The sequence below is a fragment of the Scyliorhinus torazame genome, chromosome 29 (assembly GCF_047496885.1).
Source record: "Scyliorhinus torazame isolate Kashiwa2021f chromosome 29, sScyTor2.1, whole genome shotgun sequence".
Classification (NCBI taxonomy): domain Eukaryota; kingdom Metazoa; phylum Chordata; class Chondrichthyes; order Carcharhiniformes; family Scyliorhinidae; genus Scyliorhinus; species Scyliorhinus torazame.
The window spans coordinates 16,198,593-16,209,856 of NC_092735.1; positions in this window are offsets into that span (position 1 = coordinate 16,198,593).

The following is an 11,264-nucleotide window of genomic DNA, read 5'->3' on the forward strand; positions in this document are numbered from 1 at the left end:
CTCAATGGGCCGAGTGGCCTAATTCTGCTCCCATGTCTTATGGTCTTATGTTTCCATCTAGGCTTTCCGCCCATTTCCAGCTGTCGTCATCTCATTATATATTTTGCTATTTATAGTGACCAGTCACCTCGCCATTATCTTTCCTATCCTTCACCAGGCGCGTCACGCACGCTGCACCGTCCAACTTGCCGTACCGATTTTCCAAATCATTCGCCATCGCACCGACGTTTGACCTGTGCAGTGTTCGGGAATGATGGGAGTGACCAGACACGAAGGGGCAGGAATAACAGGACAATGTGGGAGCGACTGGAAATGGGGCGGGAATAGGAACATAGGAATTAGGAGCAGAGGTAGAAAACTCAGCCCTTCGAGCCTGCTCCACCAATCGGATCTAATCTCTCCCTGGTCTCAAATCCATCTCCCGAACTGTTCCCAGTGTCCGTTTAACCCATTAAAAAAAAAATCAGTAATACATCTATCTCCTTCTTGAAACTATTTACTGACTCCGATTCCACCGCACTGCGGGGGCAGCGAGTTCCACAATTCACCACCCTCTGCGAGAAGTAGTTCCTCCTCACCTCAGTTCTAAATCTACAGCCTCTCAACCTACATCCGTGACCTCTCGTTCTAGGAATGACATTCATGTTATTTCACTGGGGGTTTCTGGGAATCTTCCCAGAGCAGTATCTCACTACTCTCAATTTGTTCTTTTTTTTAAATGTTCCTATTTTATTGACCTTGCATCAAAAGTCTCTTGGATATTTCCAAGGGAGGCTCGGTTGGGTTGATTTAAAATGCTCGAAAAACAAAATCCTTTTGAAAGCAGGCTTCCTGGAGGCTCAGTCTGTGTTGAAGGGGCCCATTACAGTCTGCAGGGGGGAGGAGGTGGGCGGATGGGCCAAACACAGATGAGTTAGTCAAGTCTCCCAAACCTGATGGTCAAGACGTTGTGACAAAACCCTTCTTCCCGGCTCCCCCCGCAGCACCAGAGACAAAATCCCTTGGTCAATAAGGGGAGGGGGAGGGGCAGAGAAAGAAACTTGGAGAAAATTCCCGATTTCTCCAGAAAATCAATGTTTATCCACGGGACTAAACAGACCCAAGAGTTATCTGAAACAATGTGTTTCAGTCCCTCCCAGTCAGAAACCTGTCCAGCTCCCTCCATACAGCCCGATACTACGCACTCCATGAAAGAACCGCCCAACATTCAGTCTATTAATTCATGGGATGTGGGCGATGCCAGCATTTACTGCCCATCAATTGGATGGCTTGCTGTGGATGGCACGGTGGCGCAGAGGTTAGCACTGCTGCCTCACGGCGTTGAGGTCCCAGGTTCGATCCCGGCCCCGGGTCACTGATCGTGTGGAGTTTGCACATTCTCCCCGTGTCTGCGTGGGTCTCACCCTCACAACCCAAAGATGTGCAGGGTAGGTGGATTGGCCACGCTAAACTGCCCCTGAATGAAAAGAAATCTGAATGTCTTGCTGGCCCATTTGAGAGGGCATTACTATGGATCTGGAGTCACATGTAGGCCAGACCAGCTTTCCTTTCCCAAAATACATCAGTGAACCACATAGGTTCTTATGGCGATTCACCCGAGGAAGGAGCTGTGCTCCGAAAGCTAGTGATTCGAAGCAAACCTGTTGGACTTTAACCTGGTGTTGTAAGACTTCTTACTTATGACAATGGTTTAACAATCATCACGAGACTTCTAATTCCTGATTTCCATTGAAGTCAAATTTCACCATATGCCGTGTTGGGAATCGAACCTGGGACATTGAAATGAAAGTCGCCATAGTCCCAGAGGATCGTAGGCTGCTCTTTCACTCGTGAGAGTTGACTGGCGATGGTTTCACCACACCTCGGGCGAGGGGCAAGGTTGAGAAGGCGGGGCCTTCATGGATACCCTCAGCTGGTACGGGGATCGAACCCCGCTGTGCATCACGGACCAGTCTGCCTGCCAACTGAGCTGAACCGATCCGCAGAGTATTACCCACCCAGTAACAGTAGCACTAGGCCAACGCCTCCTTAATCTCAGATCTCCTGGTTCTCCCTAACCTGCGAAACCGAAATAATCAGTCAATGGGGAGGTTAACCAATCTTATTGTTTCATGGACGAGGTTCTAAACAGACCAAGGTCCTGGAGCCTGAAGGTTCTTTCAGCTTCGAATCGTTATTGTTGCTCTCCTCTAGACTTGTTCCAGATCCATGGCATCACCCCCTTTCCCCCTCCCCTTGCAAGAGGGCATGAAAACTATGCCAAGTGCTCGCAATGTAGCCTGATCAGGGTTGTGTCAATTGGCACCCTTTGATTTATACTGAATACCTCTCTTAACACAATCCAACACAGGTATAATGGGATATAGGTACACAACGATCGGATGGTTGATGTACAAAATATTTTGAAGGTGGCAGAAAAAGTTGAACAGGTTGTTAAAGTACTTGAATCCTTAGTTTTATTGAGAGGGTGGGGGCAGACAGCTCAGTTGGCTGGACGGGATGCAGAGCGATGCTAACAGAGGGTACGGGGTTCAATTCCCCGTACCGGCTGAGGTTATTCATGACCCCCCCCCCCCCCCCTTCTCAACCTCTCCCCCCTCGTGGCGGCCCTAAGTTTAAATCACCACCAGTCAGCTCCCTCTCGAAACGGCGAGAAGCAGTCTGCGGTCCTTGGGGATGACTGTGATTTTCAACCTTGTGTGGAGAGATCAGAGAAGCCGGGATTGTTCACACTGGAGCGGAGATTAAGGTGAGATTTGATAGATCATAGTCACAAAGGGTTTGGATAGAGGAAATAAGAAGCCGTTTCCACTCACAGAAAGGTTGTCAACCAGAGGAGACAGATTTAAGGTGGTTGGAAAAAAAGACAGATAATTTTTTTTAAAATGCAGTGAGTTATAATGGTTTGGAACACACTGCCTGAAAGGGCGGTGGAAGGAGATGCAGAAGGGAACTGGATAAATACTTGGAAGGGGGAGAAAATGCCAGGACAATGGGGGAAAAAGGCCAGGGCAGCGTGACTGGTCAGATAGCTTTATCAAAGATCTAGCACAGGCAGTTTGGGCTGAATAGTCTATTCCTGTGCCATACGGATACCCTGTTAGCTTCAGCTGGTTTTTCCGGGGATCCTTTTTCCCTCAACAACTCCCCAAGAATGATTAAGTCTATTCTGTGTTGGCCTTGCCAACAAGCATGACTTTAAAACTAATTTAATTTGAAAGCTGTGTCACTGTATGACTCCACTCTCCAGCACATGTAAATCTTTCTGCATTTGTGTGCACCTACTCTGCTGTCTTAATCTCACAGATTTTGTGTCATCTACAAACTGCTAATCGTGGGATGAAGATACTTACTGAATTCATGTACCATTAAAATATGCACTTTCAATAATGGGTAGAGTTTATCGAATAAAACTTTATTCTAACAGATTCGGTCTGTTTATCTCTTACACTTTACAGTGACTTCCACTTGCTGATGGGTTATCACGAAACTCAGAGATCGATTTATTTCTGTTTGTCCTGTCTGCCTCCGGATACCTTTGACTCTGCCGCGACCTCGTCTCTGGTTTACCCGAGTCCCTCAGTCAAGGAGAAAGGCTTGTGTTAGTGTTTGGTAAACGATCTTAGGACCACTTATAGACTCTCACCCATCTGTCCGAGGTGCCCATGAAGCCCAAACCTTCAACCTTTACAAAACGGCGTCAGGAATGCGGGTCGCACTGATCGAGGGATCAGTGAAAATTGAGATAAGCAGCAATCTTAGGTTGTCATCAAACACGTGGAGTGGTTCCTAAGTGAAGCCAGGGGCCACAATATCAGGAGTCACAAGAGGCACAGAATATAAGAGCAGGGATATGATGATGGAACTGCATCAAAGGCTGGTGAGGTCACAGCTGGAGTACTGTGTGCAGTTCTGGTCGCCACACTATAGATTGTCATAGAATTTACAGTGCAGAAGGAGGCCATTCGGCCCATCGAGTCTGCACCGGCTCTTGGAAAGAGCACCCTACCCAAGCCCACACCCCCACCCTATCCCCATAACCCAGTAACCCCACCCAACACTAAGGGCAATTTTATCAAGGCCAATCCACCTAACCTGCACATCTTTGGACTGTGGGAGGAAACCGGAGCACCCGGAGGAAACCCACGCAGACACGGGGAGGATGTGCAGACTCCGCACAGACAGTGACCCAAGCCGGGAATCGAACCTGGAACCCTGGAGCAGGAAGGATGTGATTGCGCTGGAGAGGGTGCAGAGGAGATTCACCAGGATGCTGCCTGAGCTGGAGCGTTTCAGCTATGAAGAGGCGCTGGGGTTGTTTTCCTTAGAGCAGAGAATGTTTGGGTGGGGGGGGGGGCATAGATAGGAAGGAACATTTCCTCTTAGTAGAGGGATCAATAACCAGGGGGCATAGATTTAAGTTAAAGAACAGGGGGTTTAGAGGGGATGTGAGGTGAAGCTTTTTCATCCAGAGGGTGTTGGGAATTTGGAACTCGCTGCCTGAAAGGGTGGTCGAGGCGGGAACCCTCACAACATTGAAGCAGCATTTAGATGCGCACTTGAATTGCCGCAGCATACAAATGCTGGGAAATGGGATTGATGGCCGGGACCGACACGATGGGCCAAAGAGCCTCAATGGCAACTGCTAGTCAGGGGAAGACTGATAGAGAGTCTGACTGAGAAAGCAGGCAGATCCAGAGCGAGAGATTACCTGGGATCTGTGGAAGCATGAGGCAGAGATTATGTGTGTATTCCTAAATGGGTTTTCCGAAGAGGTTCAGAAAGGAAAGATTAAATTAAAGTGGTTTCGGGATAAATTGGCCAATGTTGCACGTGCGGGCGCCTGACAGCGGAATACAAACAGTTAAGCAAATGGATCGATGGACTGCAAAAGGAAAGTCATGACGGGCAGGACAGCATTGCTATTCTGCACCATCAGCTGTGTTGGGGGGCAGGAGGCACATGTTATGCATGGAAAAAAACTACAGACCAAACACTGGAGCACAATGATGATTTGCAATGGGGAGCTCGATGATTCAAGGGCGACTTGGGAGGGAGTTAAATTGGCAACAAGGTGTTGCCTTCCCTGAAGCAAACCACTCCAGTGTTTAGAAAAATCAAACAATTTCAGGCACATGGTGGCCAACAGTACACACTCGTGGCTGCTGGATCCAAAACCAAGGCATAGATGGTCTCGGCCATTGCTGGGATACTATAGTTGAACGTACTTCCCCTCTGTGGTAAGGGAAGGCCAGTGTGTGTGGTCACATGGGCTAGGGGCACAGGACAGGCCATTACCAAAACAGAAGGGGGGGCCTCGAACAGCAAAGAACCATACACACCCACTGGGATTACTGAAAGCGTCACAACCCCACCCCAAGACGTTATGGCTCTGACAGTAGAGCTGGGGTGAGAGTGGATACGAGCACCGATACTCTCCTCCTCATTCCAAAATGGGAACTTTTTTTAATGATCCCAACCAGGGTAGAGAAGGATGACTTGAAACAGGTTCTCCCAGCTGCTCACGCCCTACAGTTCCAGCACGAGATGGCTGGTGACTTTGACCAAAGGTTTGCTCATGGAGGTTAGGGTTAGGCTCATCTTCCAAGGCCTTAGGGCAAGGGAACATTGATTTTCATGGGATCCTGATTAGCATCCCACAGGCTCCCTGTGTATCTGCTGAGGGGGGGGCCCTATTGGATGCACAAGGGGTAGTCACCATTTTGACTTTTTAAGAGCGCTTTCCACAAATGCTCCAACACGGAGTGTTTGAGATAGTGGCCGGGAATTCACTGATCCACCTCTCCAGTTAGGCCGAGGAACCGATCTGTAAGAAACCTTCTCCAAACACCCGCAAAAGCTGTTAGCGGTCATCCAGGGTAAGAGAAGCAGTGGCGTAGTGGTATTGCCACTGGACTAGTATCCAGAGACCCGGAGTCATGCTCTGGGGACCTGGGTTTGAATCCTGCCATGGCAGATGGTGAAATTTGAATTCAATAAAAATCTGGAATCAAAAGCCTAAAGGTGACCATGAAACCATTATCGTAAAAACCCATCAGGATTGGACAATAAATGCTGGGCCAGCCAATGACACCCACATCCCATTAACAATTTTAATAAAATGCCTTGCCAGAAATTTGGACAATCCAGGAATCTGTGCTGGCAAGGGTGCCCCTGGACAATGTTTAATTGCAATTGCCTGGGCTGCTTTCCCATGACTGCCACAGTCGATGAACTGTGGAGGTTTATAAAAAACAAAAAACATTTTTGAAACGATTTCTTTTAAATTTATTATTTTTTTCCCAATTAAGGGGTAACTTAGCGTGGCCGATCCACCTAACCTGCACATCTTTAGGGTTGTGGGGGTGAGACCCACGCAGACACGGGGAGAATGTGCAAACTCTACGCGGACAGTGACCCGGGGCCGGGATCGAACCCGGGTTCTTGGCGCCGTGAGGCAGCAGTTCCAACCACCGTGCCCCCCCCCCCCCCCCATTTCTGTTTTAAAGGTAATAGAATGGGCTGGAATTCATCGGACCCCAACCGCATATTTCCCAGCAGCGCGCCATTCGCTGCCGACGGGATTCTCAACTCCCTGCCGCTTCTCACTGGGATTTCCTGTTGAAGCCGTCCCACGTTGCCGGGAAACCTGCGGGCGGGGGAGGTGCGCAGCCCCGCGGGAAGAGAGCGCCCTGACACAGCCGGAGCGCTCTGGCCAAGAATTTTTTATTGGAACCATAAAGTTTCTCCAGGCTTCCCGAATGAGATATGCCGGGTATTGCTGAATAAGAGGCATGTCGAAGCTTTTCATCTTGCACTTATCAGGACACTCCTTATACGGTACAAGTTGTTGGGTTTCCCTTTATATCGTTATTCTCAATATATCCTAGTGCACGATGAAAAGCTTCTATATACGTCTTTTTTTCAGCAATATTCAAGCTCTGCACCGCCAAAGCGCTATTGTCTTATCGGAGAATGGTAATTAATGGGATGCCCCACTTAGAATAAAAGTTGGCAACAGGAAAAATCACAGGACCAAATAGGAAAGTGAATAAGTCAAGTCACCTTGAGTGCAGTTAAATGGAACATATCAATCTGGTATTAGTGCACATTCTAGTGAAGACATGTAAGCTGATAGCTTTCCCTTGGAAATGTGTGTTCCCACCTGTGGAGCTTTTAAGAGGCCTGAATTTGATGGCTAGCCTCTATCCGTCACATCAGAATCATGCAGTGGGGAGATAAGCAAAGATATTCAAAGACCCCCCCCAGGACGAGCTTGGTCTTTAGAGATGACATGAGAGTCAAGGCGGCTTTTTGCATGGAGCATACGCGTCACAAAACGTGCACCTTCGCCAGAAACAACATCAAAGATTTCTATCTCCTTTGAGAGTTATCCAAAGGGGCATGGTTTCGAAGACAGTGAAAGCTTTGGCGATTATGTTGTTTGGCCGGACATGGCGACTACGGACTTGAAAAACCTTCGACAAACGCAAACTGGGAAAGGGCAGAGACAGGTTCCCACCAAGCAGTGCCGAAGTGACATGTGGTGGGCGGAACACTGGCAGAATGGAAAATTTAGAAAAACAACAAAGAATAGATAGGGAAACGTGTGAAGCCGAGTTATGAAATTCCAACAAAAAAGGAAGTAGGACAGTGGTGTGGGTGTGCAGCAGTGATTGGTTGTGTATGTTGTAACTAACACAGGGGGGTGCATGGTGGGGCTGCACTGAAGAATGTATCCCAGACATGCCCAGTTGCTGGACAAACAGCAGGGGATGAAATGGTTAACGTGGCCTGTAGAGGCAGGAAACATTTTTAAATCATCAAGGCACTGACTCATACGCCATGGAGAGATTGACTTGAAGACAATTAAGATGGTAATGGTTATGGGGAGTAAACTGGGAACATTGAAGGCGAGGGAGGAATAATACTTACGAATTAGGAGTAGGCCACTCGGCCCCTCAAGCCTGCCCCGCCATTCAATCAGATTATGACTCATCTAATTGTAACGTCAACTCCATCTTCCTGCCTGCCCCCAATAACCTTTCGGTCCTCCCTTATTAATCAAGAATCTACCTTGCTCTGCCTTTAAAACACTCACGTTGCTTTCACTGCCCTTTAAGGAATCGAGTTCCAGAGACTCTACTCTCAGAACGAAAATTCTCATCTCCATCTTAAACGAGCATCCCCTCAATTTTAAACAGTGACCCCAGTTCTAGATTATCCCACAAGAGGGACTATCCTCTCCACATCCACCCTGTCAACACCCCTCAGGATCTTGCATGTCTCAATCAAGTTGCCCCTCACTCTTCTAAACTCTAGTGAATACAAACCTAACCTCCCCTCACGAGATAACCCACCCATTCCTGGTATGGGTCAAGTAAACCGTCTCTGAACTGCTAACACTTATATTTTTCCTTAAATAAGGGCACCAATGCCGTCCACAATACTCAAAAATGCGGTCTCACTAGTGCCTTGTGCAACTGAAACGTAACCTCTACTTTTGTAATCATTCCCCTCACAGTAAATAACATTCTAATAACTTTCCCAATTACTTGCCATACCTGGTAGCACAGTGGTTAGCACTGCTGCCTCACAACGGGTTCAATTCCAGCCTTGGGTGACTGTGTGGAGTTTGCACATTCTCCCCGTGTCTGCGTGGGTTTCCTCCAGTTTCCTCCCATGGTACAAAGATGGTGGACTGGTCACGATCAATGCGCGGTGTTATGGGGATAGGTAGTGCGCTCTTTTGGAGGGTCGGTGCAGACTCAATGGGCCAAATAGCCTCCTTCTGCACTGTGGGAATTCTACGAACTAGCCTTTTGTGATTCATGCACGAGGTCATCCACATCCCTCTGTATCTCAGAGCTCTGCAATCTCTCACCATTTAAATAAGCTTATTTTTTTTTACTCTTCCTGCCAAAATGGACAATTTTGCATTTGCTCACAACGTACACCATTTCTGTCCGTCAGTCTTTGTCTCCAATTTACCAGGCAGATTCATCAATTCATTCTATGGTTAAGTTTCCTTGTTTCAGTTTACTCTTCGCCATAACCAATAGAAATCTTATGATACTATGATCACTATTCTTGATATGCTCCCCAACTGTGGCATTATCCCTTTGATCAATTCCTTAGCACCAGATCTAGCAATGCCTTCATCCTTATTGGTCACGATACAGAATAATTAAGAGTATTTTCTTGAACGGATTCCAGAAATTCTCCTCTCTGCTCTTGACACAATTCAATGTTGGGGTAAAGTTGTCAGCTGCAAATCTACTCTGCTATCCCTTTCCCATTGTTGGGTAGCGTATAACATACACAACGTTGGGTGGTAGCTTCTCCATTGTTTCTTAACTTCAAATAGATTCCACCTTTTGACTCCTCAGGGACGTTCTCTCTCTAGCTCTGCAAAATTCTCAACACACATGACCGCATGGTCATCTCAGACAGCGCACGTGATATCCTGTCCCTCCTTGCCCAGCTCGTCACCATTTTTAAACACTGCATGGCTGGCCCAGGAGGCGAGGTGACACTCGCAGTCAAAAGCCAACTCCTTGTGTCGTGGGGCCATCCCTGTTCTGGGTGGAGTCCTGTCCTGAACACCCAGCCTGCTTTGCTCCTTGCCTCCGGTTTCCATCCTTCTCTGGCCGAGCGTTGGCTTTGCCGTAACCCATGCGTATCTGCTTGCTCCTCGAAACCGTGACAGTGACATCATGATTTCCACTCCCTCCCTCTGGCTGGCCACGAATGACCGGCAGAGCATTGGTGTGAATATGCCTCAGGCGGGATCTCCCAGGATGCAACATACAGCCGCGAGCTGCAGATTATCGCTGGTGAGGAACAGGGTGCAGTAACGCGCAGTGACACCCAACGCCAGTACCCCAATATTCCTTTATTTCTTATTTACAAGTAGCCAACATGATACAAAGTTTATACACACACAGACTGGGCAATGATCAAAGAAAAGTCAAGGAAGACCAGGGATAAGTAAAACCCAATGATCAGGAGACTCAAACTGGAGGAAGGCGTACGGACGATAACGGATCTGAACTCCTTCGAGAGGACCTGCACTGCACGCGAGCGCCAAAATAATCTTGCTGCTAGATTCTGGGTGAAATTCCTTTTGCGGTCAGGAATAACAGCTACGGGGATAATACATGGCTTCCAGAGAACAGTCAAAGGACATTCGGACAAGATGCCGGGGCTTTGCTGGAGGACAATGAGCCCGCCATCTTGAGTTGCCGTCAGTGTCTGTCCCCGGGCTGCTGATGTGGACACCCCGGATTGGCTGGTAAACCTGCTCAGTGTGCCCATCTCCCGGGACACAGGGAGAAACGTCCGTCCCAGGCAGGCTGTGATGGGATAAACTGCTAGTTAAACATAGAATATAAGAGCAGGAGGAGGCCATTCGGCCCTTCGAGCCACCTCCGCCATTTATGATCATGGCTGATCATCCAACTCAGGCAACCTGTTCCCGTTTTGCCTCCCCTCCCCCAAAATATCCTATGATCCCTTTAGCCCCAAGAACTGTATCTAACTCACTGCAAACGTGCAATGTTTTGACCTCAGCTGCTTCCTGTGGCAGCGAATTCCATAGGGTCACCACTCTCTGGTGAAGAAATGTCTCCTCAGCTGTCCTGACTGGTCTACCCTGTATCCCAAGACTGTGACCCCTGGATCTGGACAACCCGCCATCGGGGGCATCCTTCCTGCCTTGTCCTGATAGAATTTTATAGGTTTCTATGCAATCCCACCCCCCTCATTCTTCTGAACTACAGCGAACATAATCCTAACCAACTCAATCTCTCCTCATAGGTCAGTCCCTGCCATCCCAGGAATCAGAGTAGTTGGGTAATTAGGAAATCAACCCCATGCTCAACAAACAAACTAAAATATTGAGAACAACCCGACTGTGAAAAACAGACTGGTGTCCAGAAATAGTAACTAGGTACAACCATGGCAGCTTTTAAGTGCCTGGGGATGTTTCATTACATCAAAAGGTGCTACATAAATGCAAATTGTCGTCTTTTTAGGCCCCCTTCATCCACTGGTTGGTAGTCGTGATCAGCAACTGTTGGAGCTGAACCACTTTTGAACATCTTTATGGCCGTATTCTGGGAGAATGTAAGGTTTTTGGGAAAATATATTCATCCCCTAGATGGACCGGCCCTTTGCTGTCACCTCCTGGACTGCCGACATTTACTGCTTCCCGGATACATGTATCGAGAGAGTGAGAGACCTAGGGGGCAGGCTGGAGGCCT